Raw genomic sequence first — 14,428 nt, 5'->3', positions numbered from 1 at the left:
CATCCAGGGCAGCAGTCGCTTCCTGGCCAGTCCTTCACTGCTGCAGGCATGCAGCAAATGCTGCAGAAATGCAGCAAATGCTGCAGAATTGCAAATGGGTGGATCCCTGGATTCCTACAGCAAAGCTGGCAGGCTGCCGAAGCCAGGATATGTAACGGTGGTTGGTAAGTTGAACATTAAGAGACTGTGTTAGAAAAGTGAAACTTTCTTTGTCTAACTGGCTTATTGACTGATTAAATAACTCATATGTTCAGTCACCCACTGTGCCACCAGGGTTGGCAGAACCCTTACAATGTGCAGTATTCTGTACAAGGGAGCAGTCACAGCACATTCCCAGTCTTTGAAGGGCTAGCAGAATATCTGGACACATTAAAACAAAACCAGTTAACGTTGCATATGACATGGGTGAATCTCAAAAATAATGTGCAGGTACTTAATGAAAGAAATCTTAGAGAAAGGATACCTGCTGTATGGTTCCATTTATGTGAGATTCTAGAACGAGATTATGGTGGAAAATGAAGCAGAGGAGTGATTATTTCAGGGAACTGAGGTGGGATATAACAAGGGAACTTTCTAGGGTGGTGGTATTGTTCATTACCTTGAGGTTAGACTACAGGGTGTGTGCATGTATCAAGATGCAGACAATGTGCTAGAATTTATGCATTTCACTGAATTTAAATTTACATTGAACAAAACATACAATTATATATTTATATTGTCTAGTTACAAAAATGAATATTATACTATGTAAATATATAACGAATCATTTTAAAAGCAGATCAGCAGACAAAACCCATGCACACAAAATTCTAAAGAACCATGCAAATGTTAAACAATGAAAGGCAAAAATCCTAGGAGGTATCACGAGGAAGAGAAGAATTTGCTATGGTTTGGGAAAAGAGAACTGACTATGGACTTGAACTGACATTTCTGAGGCTGATTACTGTCCTAGGTGCTTTGTGGGTACACACTTAATCCTCTTGGCTCTTGGTTGCTCTGTGAGGTGGAGGTTCTTATTCTAAAGATGAGTAGATACTGTTATTTCTATTAATCCATAATACCACTGAATTAAAATATTTTAGCAATTTTATAATACTACCTCATTACATTTGTATCAACTTTTTAAAAAAATTTTGAAAGTCACTTATACTCAATGTTTTTAAAAGTCTAAGCTATTACTTATTTTTTAAAAAATCTAATCTTTAATATAAATACTTTTGATCCATTGTCCAATCCTGCAGAACTAGTTTAATTTTAAAACACTGCAGAAATAGTTTTAAAACCTTTCAACTCTAGGTAAAATGAGTGCATATGCTAATTTTTCACTTAACACTTAAAAATATACTTTATATGCCCTATTTTATGAACTATTGTGATCCGTGATCAGAACATAATTTGTTTCTAACTGTTTTCTAGGCCATTTTTCAACCTGCATTTTCATCTTCAGCAGGACTTAGCCTGGTCTGCTTGGTTATGCCTTCCCTGCAGAGGGTCACCCCTTCCTCCTAATCCTACACTAGCTGTAGCTGTCACACAGTTCTTCCAAAGGAGCAGCAATCTGCAGGGAGACAGAGGCACTGGTGCTCAAAAATAAGCTTTAATTTTTCACTTTATGTTTCTTACTAAATTTCTTCTCCATAGGATTACGACAGCACCCTCATTTCGCAGAGAGGATAGAGCAGAATTTCAGGGGGAAGTTGAAGTTTTCTGAGCATTCCTGAGTCAGAGCGCAGGCTTCCTGCAGCAGTCCTATGAGGCAGAAGCAGATCCTGTGGGTGTTAGTCCTCATTGTAAGGGAAAAGTATGCCAAGAGGGCTGGGGAGGTAGAGATGCATCCCAAACTTTGTCTCCAAAAGCAACGGGGCCAGGGACGTGACCTAGGTTTCCTAGCATCAAAATCACTGGAGATTTTCCTTCTAAATCTTATGGTACCAAGATTTCCCTCACAATCTTATATGTATCAAGCCTGACTTTTTCCACACTTCTTGATGGTGCACTTCCAGAAAGGTAGGGCCACCTTGGTGCCCTCTTACTTTCTGTAAGTGAGTAGAGTGATGCATAGTTACTCGAAGTAGAGCTTCACCTCTTTAGTTTCAGTCACTGTTAAAAGACCAATGTCAGTTGGAGAAATGGGTCTGAAGCTGATATGTCTATGCTTTGTACTGATGCTTAAATGAGAGGTAATGTATTCAAAGAAAGACAGCTTGAGGGCCTGGAGCAGTGAGCATAGGGTAAGAAAGAAAATAGGAGAATAAATGCTCCAGGGATGAAGTGGAATGTCAGAAAATAAGCCAAAATGATGGGAAGGATGAAAACAAAGTATTCCATATAGGGTTGAGTTTACCAAGCCTACAGCAAAGGCTGTGGTACAACTTGAATGGGATATAATCCATACTAATACCAACCAATTAATGTTGGGATGTATTACAATCAGGAGAGAGTGTCTCAGCTTTACTTTTAGATCTTTTTTCTCACCTGACTTTTGGCTAAAGAAGTTCCATTCATGGACAGTCACTGGAACTCCTACCCCATTCTTAGCTACCTCAGAGAGAGGCCGGGCAACCGGAAGATGGCCAGAGAGAGGAAGTGGATAAAGGAGACACACAATGGCAGAGCAGCCCACATACCAGGTATTTAACCTGTCAAGGGCTGATGGGAAAGGAAACCATAATCCTATGATTTAAGATGATGAGGGAAAGGGGAATTTACATTTATTAAGCATAAATATGTGCAGTAGTATTAATGATAGCTCTTTGTCAAGCACTAGTGCAAAGTCATTGTCCTGGATAATTTAATCATCATAAAATCTCAATGGTCCGTGTATTAGAATTAGATGAGGGTCTACACAATAAGCCCACAGAACCCAACTATATTGTCATTTAATAGAACCTAGATGAAGCAAGAATTATTTTCATTCTGCAGTGAAGAAAATGAGATCCAGAGAGTTTAAGAATATTGGTCAAGGTCACAGAGCAGTGTTAAAGTCTGCTTGAAATCTCACACTTCCTGCAAGAGTGTTCATGGGAGGTTTAGGATATACAAAGGTCTCTCCCTGTCTTTTTTTCTACAAAGTTTAAATTTGTATCCTGATGTTTAAAATAAAAGGCAGAATAATCATAGTGAATAGTCATAGCTCAAATAGCATACAAGTAATCTATATAATAGTCATTTAGGCAGAGCACCAAAAACACAAACCCAATAAGTCAGCACTGTTTTATTAGCAGCTTCCATCACTGCAATAATTTATAAGAGCTAAATTGTATCAGAGTATTTCTCTCACCAGACAGAGGCTCCATGCCATCTTGCTAACTAGTAATTCCTTTTATTATTATATTATCTGGAAGAGAAAAAACACAGCAAAAAGGATTCCCTGCACCGTCTAGTATCACTTTGTTCTACAGATTTAATAAACTGCACTACCAAATCGCATTAGAATAACAGATGTGCTTTTGAATAGGCCTTAGATATTTCAATTTGCAAAGTGATTTTTTTTCTTCTTATGCCAAAAAATGTTTGCCCATTACACTGATTAATGTTTCCTTTAGAAGTTCTCCAAATTAAAATTGTCATCTAAGTTAGTTTCCAAAATGAAAATTAGAAATGTTTCTTAAGGCCTAGAGCTCTGTTTTGTCTGAAACATACTATTGGGCAGAAGCCCGTAGGGAGTGAAGTTCAGCTCCATATACAATTCAGAGCTGTTCAAAGGCAGGACAGCTCCAGCCAGGCAGGAAGCACCAGCGTTTCTGGAAGGAATGAGCACCGCTGAGCTGGCCTTTGACCCAGATGACTTCTCAGGTGCTTAGCCAACCAGATAAGCTCTTATTCAAAAGTATTAAACAGGTGAAAAGTGCTGGAAAAGCCAGGGCCAGGGCACAATGATCACAAATGAAAACTTGACACCAGAGCACTATTACAAAGACGGAGATTTGCGAATAGCTTAATTCAGACAGGAGTCAAAGACAGAATATGAACAAGTACCAACTGAAAGGGATCTTTGAAGGAAGAAAGAAAAGGTTATTAATTGAAGTCTTTGGGGAACATGTATGTATCTGAATTAAATTTGTCTTTCCTACCAAATAACGCTAAGTAATGAACAGCTGGAAAATTGTCAATATTTTGTCAGTTGAGTTGGTTTCCATTCCAATTACACAATAAAATTCATTTTCCCACCCCCTTTGCTTTTTCTATCCCTGGGTTGATTAGAAAAGAGAGGGGAGAAAAGCAGGTGTTTCTGTACTCTGGCTTCAGAATTATGTGTTGAAAAAGAGCGTGCATTTAGGTTCGTTTACATTTCTAATCTAGAACACAAACTCCAGCATAGGGATGCAGAGTCTGACACCCATGCCTCCTCTCCCTCTTTATATCTTGGATTCTTCATCTTTTCCTGAAATTTGTATATTGCTGATTTCCCCCTTCGAAAAAAGGAACCTAACAATTTTGAACTCCATGTTTAGGGAATATTAGACCTGGGAGTCTGGGGTGTAGAGAGAGGACAGGCACACAGTCTCCAGGTGTTACCATGGTAACACACCCTAGCTAGTGGATGCAGTCAGCTGTTACTTCAAAAATGGGGAGAAAATCATCTAAGCCCACTGGATGCAGTCGTCTTTCCTTATGATTGTATTTTATAGATGTGATCTTGCTTTGTAGATAGTTTTGAAAGTCTCTGTAGTTCTGGGAATCTATATAGAGTAGAAATGGTAGTGGATTTGGGGCTGAAGTATCTGATTCTAGATCTAGCTCTGCCACTAACTGAGTGAAACTGTCTCCAAACTGGGCCATACAATCCTCTAGAGAGAGTGAAAGAGTTTCCCAGGGCTTCAGGGCATAAGCAGTGCAGAGAGAACCCACAGATCCTCAGGGGCCATGTGTGGTCTGTCACAAGGTCAACCTGCTTTCTAACTTGTGCCTTCCCCTCTCCCACCTCCACCAAAGAGGGAATAAGCTTTTTTAGACAGTAACGTTCTGATTTTGACAAAAATGGATTTAAATCACGTAACAATAATTTTATTTTTGACACTGTATGGCTCAAGATGAATTAAAATTAAAAGTATTCTTATCCAAACCCTTTATAAGTATAATGGGTCAAATAAAGTACCTTCAATTAAAAGAAATAAGCAGGTATAATTCTCAGTCTTTTGATAAAACTTGGTGAAACCTCTTTTGGTAAGCTTGCCAGAAAAGGAATGAGTTAATTAATCATCCAGAGATAAAGCTTTATGGAAGCAAGCCAATTTTTTAAACAAAACTAACAATTATAAATTATTAAATACTTTCTATAATAGTTTGTGTTTTTGATATGTGGTTTTTTGGTTTCAAGGTTAATATAAAACAATGCCAAAACTATTATTTCTAACAACAGTGGTACCTTGGTTCACAAGCTTAGTTATTTCCACAATTCTAGTCACAAACCAAATTGGATGAGAACCAATTCAGATTTTAGATACAAATTTAAAATCAAATGAATAATGAGGTATATTTCCAACATTCTTCTAAGGTATCTGTGAGCAAAAATAAAGAATACTGACATAGGCAAAAGATATGAGCAGACATTTTCCCAAAGCAGTTACATGAATGGCCAATAAGCACATCATAGCAAGTCAAAACTACTATGAGCTGCCACTTCACACTCATTAGAAGGATTACAATGAAAAAGCAATAATAAGTGTTGGTAAGGATGTGGAGAAACTGGAATATTCAGACATTGCTGTTGAGAATGTAAAATAGTGCAGCTCTCTTGGACAACCAGCAGTTTTGCAGAGTGTTAAGCACAGAGTTACTATATGATTCAGTAATTCCACCCAAGAGAAGTGAAGCATGTGTCCACACAGTGACTTACGAATTATTAGCCAAAATGTAGAACCAAGCCAAATGTCTCCCAGCCGGTGATGGTAAAACTGAGACAGAAAAGAACGCTATTCAGCAATGAAAATTAATGAGGTATTGATACATGTCACAACACGAATGCATTTTTATCATGCTAAGAAAAAACATAAGTTGTATTATTTATTTAATTAAAATGTCCAGAATAAGCAAATCTCTAGAGATTGAAGTAGAGTATGGTAGCCTAGAACTGAAGGCAGTGGAGAGGCACTGGTGAGTGTCAGGCTTCTTTCTGGAGTGATGAAAATGTTCTAAACTTAGATTATTTCCATGGTTGCACAACTCAATAAAAATATTCAAAACCATTGGATTTGATACTTTGGGTAGATTTTACTGTATACAATTTACATCTCAATAAAGCTGTTAAAAGTATCAGTGCAATACATACGTACATGTATACATCCATATATCTTGATTAAAAGGAATAAATGGCTGTTCTTTCATTAGTTTTTCTCCATGGAGGCAGAAAGAAGAGTTGAGACCCTTTGGATGAATCAGGAGAAGAATGGTGCTATTTGTCCCTCCCTTGGCAACTGGACAGGTAACCATGCCTTCATGGAGCTTACCCAAATTCAGGGTGGAACAGGGCTAGGCAGAGGTTGCTTCTGACCCCTTAGCCCCGTTGCTTCATGCTTTATGTCAAGGGACATGAATTTCATTCCCTAAAACCAGTTATCTGCTCTCTCACCAGAGCTAAAAGAAACTCAACATATGGTAACTCCCTCTTATATAATTTGTTCTGTTGCCCTCCATAAGTAAGGAAGCAGAAATTTCTGCCAGATTATCAATAATCAGAAGCAAAGGTACCTGGTTAGTACGCATCATAGAATGTGGTAAGCCAAATAGACGAGCAATTAACCCTAACAAAACATGGCTGCTTTGAGGGTGCACATTAGTTGAAAAGAAAGACCTTACATCACAATTTCCAATTTAAGTTTAGAACGTATTGAGCATTCCCCTTCCAGGTAAGCACCCTCATAGTTGAATAGCGTAATGAAATGAAACAAGGAGTAATAATATTATACATTGGAGTGTTGTAGGATAACGTAGTCTTGGAAGGCTATGAGCATAGTCTAGCTATTCTCTCATTGTTTGAAACAATGTTGTTATTTTATAATCAGTTTATGATACATACCAAGAAGCCAGCAATTTTTACTTACAATTCAAATGATGTTTGTCCAGGGGTTGCCCAGTTTGATCTTCGACTTTCTTGGCTAGTGTGGTTTCTCATTGATGTCTGACTATGTCTAAAAATCAAAAAGTACAAATGTGCCACCCATGGTAGCTTTCAAAATAATGGGACTTATCACATGGTCTGAAGACATTTCACAAAAGAATAATTCCCCCAATATTTGGGATACTTCTCCCTGGAAAAGTACTTATTTCCATATCTATAAATAATATGGTTTTTTGTGCTTCGTCCTCAAGAAATGGAAGAGAATGCAGAAGCTCTCTGGGTCCTCTTTAATAAGGGCGCAAATCTCATTCATGGGGCCTTCCACCTAATGACCTAATCAATTCCCAAAGGTTTATTTCTTCCTCCCGTTAACCTGAGGTTTTCACTGTATGCATTTTAGTGGGGATCATAAACACTCAGGTGACCACAGATGACGTGGCCTCAAATTTCCCTGGATACAGTAACTAGGAAAGAAACTGCCTTCTGTCCACTGAGTCACCTATTTCCTCCCGAGTCAGATTCTCCCTCACCTTGGCTTTCTTTTTTCTCTCACGGGCTGTCCTCTAAGGTCTGTTGGTCTATGGTGGTTTCTTCATATTCCACTCTAGTTAGCTGGAGAGGCTCCTGGGTGCCCTGTGTTTGGGAGGGCTCGGCTGAATGAATTTCACGAGAGAATATGAGAGCTGTCCTTTCTCAGTGACTTCCCACCACCACCTTCAAAGGGTAAAGCAAGGCAGACTTGAAGCAAAGGCCCCACCCACCCACCCACACTTCTCTAGTTCCCCTTAGATGGCTTGGTCAGAGTCTTAAGAAAAAAACCTTTCCAAGAGGTGCAGTGATCCAGGCTTATAAGCCCAGCACTCAGGCATGAGTTTGACCCCAGCCTGGGCAACTTAGTGACTTAGCAAGGCCCTGTCTCAAAACAAAAAGGAGGAGGAGGGCTGGAGTTGTAGCTCAACCCCAAGGCCCTGGATCCGATCCCAATATCAGAAAACAAAACACAAACAAAAACTATTTCTTTTCCCCCAGTTGTAGGTGAATGGGAATGGAACATTGCAGAAAGCCAGCCATGAAGCCTGCAGCTCTGCTCCCTCCCCACTCCCGCCCCAGGCTTCCTGAACTCTGGTTCTTCCTCTGCCAGCTCAGTAGCCTCCTCCCTGAGGGCCCTTCACATAAATCACGGATTTTCCCTTCATCTCTTTGCTTCACAAGCAACTCTTCTGGGCAACTAACTTTCAGAAATTTGTTGAACCCTTTTGTTCCCTGTCCTGTAAGTTCCTGTGAAATTACGTTCTTTTTAATTTCTTAATTATCATTTCAATGATGTCTTAGCAGAGAAGATGAATATGTTCAGTTTGACTTCTAGAATCAGATAGCTTTACTATTCTAATATTATACTTCAAATGTAGAAAGACATTTTGCATTCAAAGCATTTAAGTCTGCACCTGTATTTTCACCAATCCAATCATTGGAATCAGATTACGTTAATAATCAAAAGCAGTAAATATCAAGAGTTATCATCTGTAAATTTTTCTATTGGTCATATTTTGTGTCTGAATTTTAAAGCCATACTTGTTTACAGTCTGCTTCCTTCAGAATTACACGATGGTAATATACCTTTTAAAAACAAATAACAAATTTTTATTGAAAAAATATTTATTAGGTAGGCAGGCATGGCCAGCTCTTGACAAAAATCCTTTTTTATTACAATTTGCAGAAAGCATAAATAATATTATAATAAACATCATATATCCCTTGCTCAGCTATCAAATCTTAACATTTTGTCAGATTTACTCAGGATCTTAAAAAATTATAGGTATAATCCTAAACCTCCACATAGCTTTCCTCTCTCCTCTTTCCCAGAGGCAACCAGCAGACTTAATTTAGTATTACTTCTTCCCTTGCATGTTTTTTGAAATTCATATCTATAAATAACAAATATATAATAATATAGTTATGTTGTTCATGAATAAACAAAATTGGGTTCCTTCCTTTAAAATCCTCAATGCTTATAATTCTTTTTTTCATCTTATTCACAATTCTAGACTGTAGTGAATAGAACCAGTAATAACAGCCCTCTTCACTATTTTCTTGACTTGAAAGAAAATATTTTCAAAATTTCTACATTAGATGTGTTTTCAGTAGGTTTCAGGGGAACTCTTTGTTAGAAAATTATCTTTCAGCATCCACAGGGCCTGGCTTCAATCCCCAAAAAGGGGGCTGGGGGGCGGGGAGGAGAAGAAAGAAAGAAAGAAAGGAGGGGGGGAGGGAAGAAAAGAAAAAAAGAGAAGGAGAAGAGAAAGAGAAGGGAAGGGATGGAGGGGACAGGAGGCAAGGAGAAAGAAAATAAATTATCTTTACCTTCTGTTGCTCCCATTTCTAATTTGCTAAGATTTTTTTACCATTAATGACTATTGAATGTTATGCAGTAACCTTTCTTTCTCTAATACCATATGATTTTCCCTCAGTCTATAGATGTAATCTATTACATTAGTCTGCTTCCTAATGTTAAGCCATAGCCAACTCCTGTGATTAGGTACGAAAATAGGCAGACAGATGATACATATGACAGGCATGGAAATAGGTATAGATATGCATTCCTTCATTCTTTGTTTCTGTTTGTCTGTACTTGTTGAGGATTTTTGCATATATATTCATACAACAAGGTTAACCTCTATTTTCTCCTTGCCTGACCTTGGGACCAAGTTTCTACTAATCTCACTAACCGAGTTTGATGAAGTTCCCTCATTTTTATTTTCTGGAAGAGATTTTATTACATTCAGCTATTTGTTTATTGGCAGTTTTATTAAATTTGCCTATAAATTCATCCAGGTATTGTGTATTATTTTGTATAAATTTGAACTACTGAAGAAATGTTTTTGTTTGTTTGTTTGTTTTTTGGTACCAGGGATCGAACTCGGGACCTTCTGCTTGCACGGCAGGCGCCAGAACCACTGAGCTAAATCCCTGACCCTGAAGAAATGTTTTTATGGTTATAGTACCAATCAGCTTGTCTATCACATCTTGAGTATATATTAGTATCTATCCTTCTGCAGACAATTGTGCATTGTAAGTTTTAAATATTATTAATGAAATTATTATCTTGGTGATATTATTATTTTCTTGTTTTGTTTTATTGGTACATATGCTTTCTTGCTCGTTATTCATATTATTCATGGGTATCTTCTCTTTAAAAATGTAAATTATGGTACAAAACTCAGAACATAAAATTTTCCATCTTACCCATTTTAGTTGTATGGTTCAGTATTAAGTATATTCCCATTGTTGTACAATAGATCTCTACAGTTTTTTCACCTTGCAAAACCAAAACTCTTGAGGAAACAACTTCCCATTTCCCCTTCTCCAGTCCTCCTGACAGCCACTCTTCTACCTCCTGTCTTGGTGAGTTTGCTGACTTAAAATCCCTCTTGCAGTTGAAATCATATAGGAATTTTTTTGTGTGACTGCCTTATTACATGCCCCCAAAATTCACTGGTTTTATGAAATATGTGACAAGATCCCTTTTTCTAAAGTCTGAAATACACCCCACTGTGTGAATACATCACATTTTGTTTGTGTTTACCTCTAAGCTATTGTGAGTAACACTGTGATGAACCTGTGTATACAAATATCTCTTTGAGAACCTGCTTTTAATTCATTTAAACTTTGGATATATACTCAGGAGTGGCATTGCTTCTATGTTTAACTTTTTAAGGAAATTTCATACGTTTTTTCATAGTAGCTGCACAATTTTATATTCCCAGCAACTGTGCCACAAGGGTGCCAATTTTTCCACACTTCCATTTTCTGGTTTGTTTGTTTGCTTGTTTTTCACTAGTGACCATCCACATGGGAATGAGATGATAATCTCATTGTGATAGTTTTGCTTCACATTTCCTTAGTGATTAATAATGTTGAGGATTTTTCATAAGGTGGTTGTTGTTGTTGTTTGTTGTTGACTCTTCCCTCTCAGGATTATCCCTGCAAACATTTCTCTATAATTCTAGTCTTTTCAATGGACTAAATTTTCACCTCGTGATCTAATATTTTTCCCTTGGTCTTTCTGTTTCATTAATCGCTGGTTTTTATTCATTTCCTCTTTTTTGGAGAAGTTTTACTTTGTTTGGTTTTTTTAGTAACTTCTTGAGAAAGTGAATTTTTAGCTTGTTAATTTCCCAACTTTTGTCTTCTCTACCATAGGAAATTATAGCTATCAGTTTCCTTTTAGCATCACTCAAGGTGAGCTTTGTAGAATTTTTATTATCAATAAAATCAACCCAAATACATTCTAGGTGTCATCTTGATTTATTCTTTGACTCAAAGATCATCTAGAAGTCAGGCCGGGGATTTAGCTCAGTGGTTTCACCGCCTGCCACGCAAGCTCAAGGTCCCAAGTTCTATCCCTGGTACCAGAAAAAAGAACAAAAGATCATCTAGAAGTATATCTTTCAATTTCTGAACATGAGTTTTTCATTTTCTTTTTGGTTGTTGACTTCTAATTCATTTACGTTTTGCTTAGAGAACATTGTCTGATTTGGGGGCAGGGGGTTGCTGCTGGTGTTAAGAATTGCCTTGTGTGCTGGTATCTGGCCAGTTTTTTAAACATTCAGTGGGTCCTTGAAGAGTGCATATCTTCTATTTGGTGACTATGGCATTCTGTACATGTCTGTTAGACTTCATAATTGGATGTTTCAAATCAAATTAGTAACAGACGGGTGTCAAAGATTGTGACTGTCTACTCCTTTTTTACAGTTTTTCATATAAATATATAGTTCAACTTATGTTAGTAAGTGCATCAAGGTATAAAATTGTTACATCGTCTCAGTTGTTACCTGCTTCATTGTGTACCTGTAATATTTACTCCTTAGTGACTTCTTATACACATTACATAATTGGATTTTATCCTTTTATCCAGTCTAATAATATTTGACTTTTCATTGCTAAATTAAACCTACTCAAATTACTTGGAATGAACTTCTTCCATCTTGTTTCGTCCTTCTATTTACTCTGCTTTTGCTATTGTTTTTTTCCTACTTTCATTTGGAATGGTGGTTTACTTTATTTCCTTTCTTTTTTCTGTTCTGTTTTGAAAGATGAGAAATGCAGTTCTATTTCTTAGTCCCTAGGATTCGACAGCAAGAATTACTGAAGTTAGAGTTAGTGCCCTCCTCCCCCGTCACAGGCAGTCCTGCTACACTCTTCCTGCCATGAGAATTCCTGTGTGGCCAGGTGTGATGTGCTGAAAACACCCTAAACTTTGAGTCAAAAGGTCTGCATTCTTATCTCAGTCTCATGACAAAACTAACTGGAGGTCTTGAACAAATCACTTCCCTGAGTTTTAATTTTCTCATCTGCCAGTAGAGTCCAGTTTGCCCATCTCATAGCTGTGCTGGAAGGTTAAATAAGCTATTTCATTGCTTTGGTAATAGGTAGACAACAGCATTTTGCACTTTCTATTTTGGCTTGTTTCATTTGCACAGCCTTAATCTTGCGTCCTGGCTCATTATGTGGAAATGACATTGTTTGGACTCCTTTGTAGGTAAGAGTATATTGTTGGTTTGTGTGTGTGTATGTGTGTGTGTGTGTGTGTGTGCACTACTAGTCATTCTACTTTTTATTTAGTTATAAGAAGTCAACATTAGTTCCCAAGCTATCAATTTCTAAAATTGAAACTGAGATGTATGATTAATGGGGACTCTCTTCTTCCAGTTTGGACCACTAACATCTCCCCAGCTTTCTTGAGCTTGCTAAATTTTCCTGGAACTACAAATATAATTATTCCTCAGGAACTAGCCTGCTGGTCTAAGTAGTCAGATCAACAAAGAATAAGGAATGGATTTATTTTTAGAATTAACATCTTTTTAATTCAATTTGGTTGCTGAAAAATATTCAAAACACAAGCTCATTAAATGAATGGAGAACAATTTAATTCAAGTAAGCTAATTGCAAACCTCATGCTGACAAGTGAGAAGAACTTAGCTTCTGGACAAACTTGTGAGCTTTGAGATTTCAGAATCAAATATTCAGTTTCTGTTAAATCCATCATAGTTTAATTTCTGTCAGGCTCTGAGTATAGTTTTAGGAAACACTAGCCAGAAATGCCTTGGCTTGAATCTGTGGGACTGCTATTATTTACTTATCTATTTATTTTGAGACAGAGTCTCTCTGTGTTCCCTAGTCAGAACTGTTAGCTCCTGGGCTGAAGTGATCTACCTGTCTCAGCCTCCTGAATAGCTAGAACTATGCACCCAACATGTTAGGTTCATTGTTATATAGTTCTCAATTTGTTGATATTTATATATATATATATATAAAACTAGTCAGGTCATTAGTGAGATTATTTAAAAACTCTCTATGGCTTAAGCATCTTTCATATTGATTTCTGAAGGACAAATCTTGTTTAAAGTTAGCAAAACAACAAGACCAACATCTAGTGGTGAAATCGTGCACTGCAAGATAAATTCCAGACCATAAATGTTTGAAGTCCTGACCACTTCTAGAGTCTGCTTCCAAACACCAAGATTCCTCAGAAGTCACCCCAGGACAAAATTGTTAGTCATAGAATTCCATGGATTTGATAATAAATAGGGGAGACTTTGGGGGGGAAGGACAGGGCATCTCTTCATTTCCATGATTAAGGCAAATGATTATCAGCCTACCTTGGAAAGCTCGGCAGGGTGAAAGCTACCGTAACAGATTTCACCAGAATTTTATACTAGTGTAGATGATATCACTTGAATTTCATTTTCATCTTTTACTGATGCTATTAGCATGGAGCAGAACCCCTAATGATTTAAATAACTTTGAATGTAAAAATTAGCTTCTAAAGTAGAAATTAATTAATTTATACATTATTTTTAGAAAATAAATCTTTTCTCCCGAATCTATAAAACTTGTCTGGAGCATTTAGACAGTGTGCTCTTTATAATTTAGCCCTCAGAGTCTTTATTATTCCTGTGTATAAAGTTGTTCACAGGGTGGGGGCTGGCGCCAGAGAGTTTGGCAGAGGACAGTAAGTGGGGGGCACGTGAAAGACCCAAATGTGCCACCCGCTCCCCCCAACCCCTGCCTGCCTTCCCATTCCTCCTTCACCCTGGATTTTCAGGACTTCTCTTTCTTGGCCACCTGTAGTCCATTTCCAGGCTCATTTTCTCTTGGCTATAAATACAGACCTCAGCTCTCAGAGGCGGGCTAGCACAGATCCCCAGCCAGGACGAGCAGCAGTAGGATGGGGTGACAGCTCCTTCTGTCCTCACAGCACCTGTGCAAACCCTCCTGCAGCTAGCCACCACCATCCGGCTCCCATGAAGAGAGTTTCATCTCGTCCAGCACAGAGCTCTGCCCCTTCATCCCAGGACCAAGGCTAAG

The 14,428-nt window shown here is 37.9% G+C and overlaps 1 long non-coding RNA gene across 1 annotated transcript; it reads left to right on the top strand.

Moving 5' to 3' along the window:
* Window positions 1-170: 170 nt before the first annotated feature.
* Window positions 171-13,303, top strand: LOC147826884 (uncharacterized). Its single transcript, XR_015453366.1, has 4 exons — window positions 171-2,630; window positions 6,331-6,424; window positions 8,090-8,330; window positions 9,969-13,303. It is a non-coding gene; the product is annotated as an uncharacterized LOC147826884 (long non-coding RNA).
* The last annotated feature ends 1,125 nt before the right edge of the window (window positions 13,304-14,428 follow it).

The sequence above is a fragment of the Heterocephalus glaber genome, unplaced genomic scaffold, assembly GCF_053883595.1.
Source record: "Heterocephalus glaber isolate CG9 unplaced genomic scaffold, H.glaber_assembly_v1.0 deba00001460, whole genome shotgun sequence".
In the NCBI taxonomy this organism is placed as follows: Eukaryota; Metazoa; Chordata; class Mammalia; order Rodentia; family Bathyergidae; genus Heterocephalus; species Heterocephalus glaber.
The sequence above is the reverse complement of the archived record's forward strand: the minus strand, read 5'-3'. Positions and strand labels throughout refer to the sequence as shown.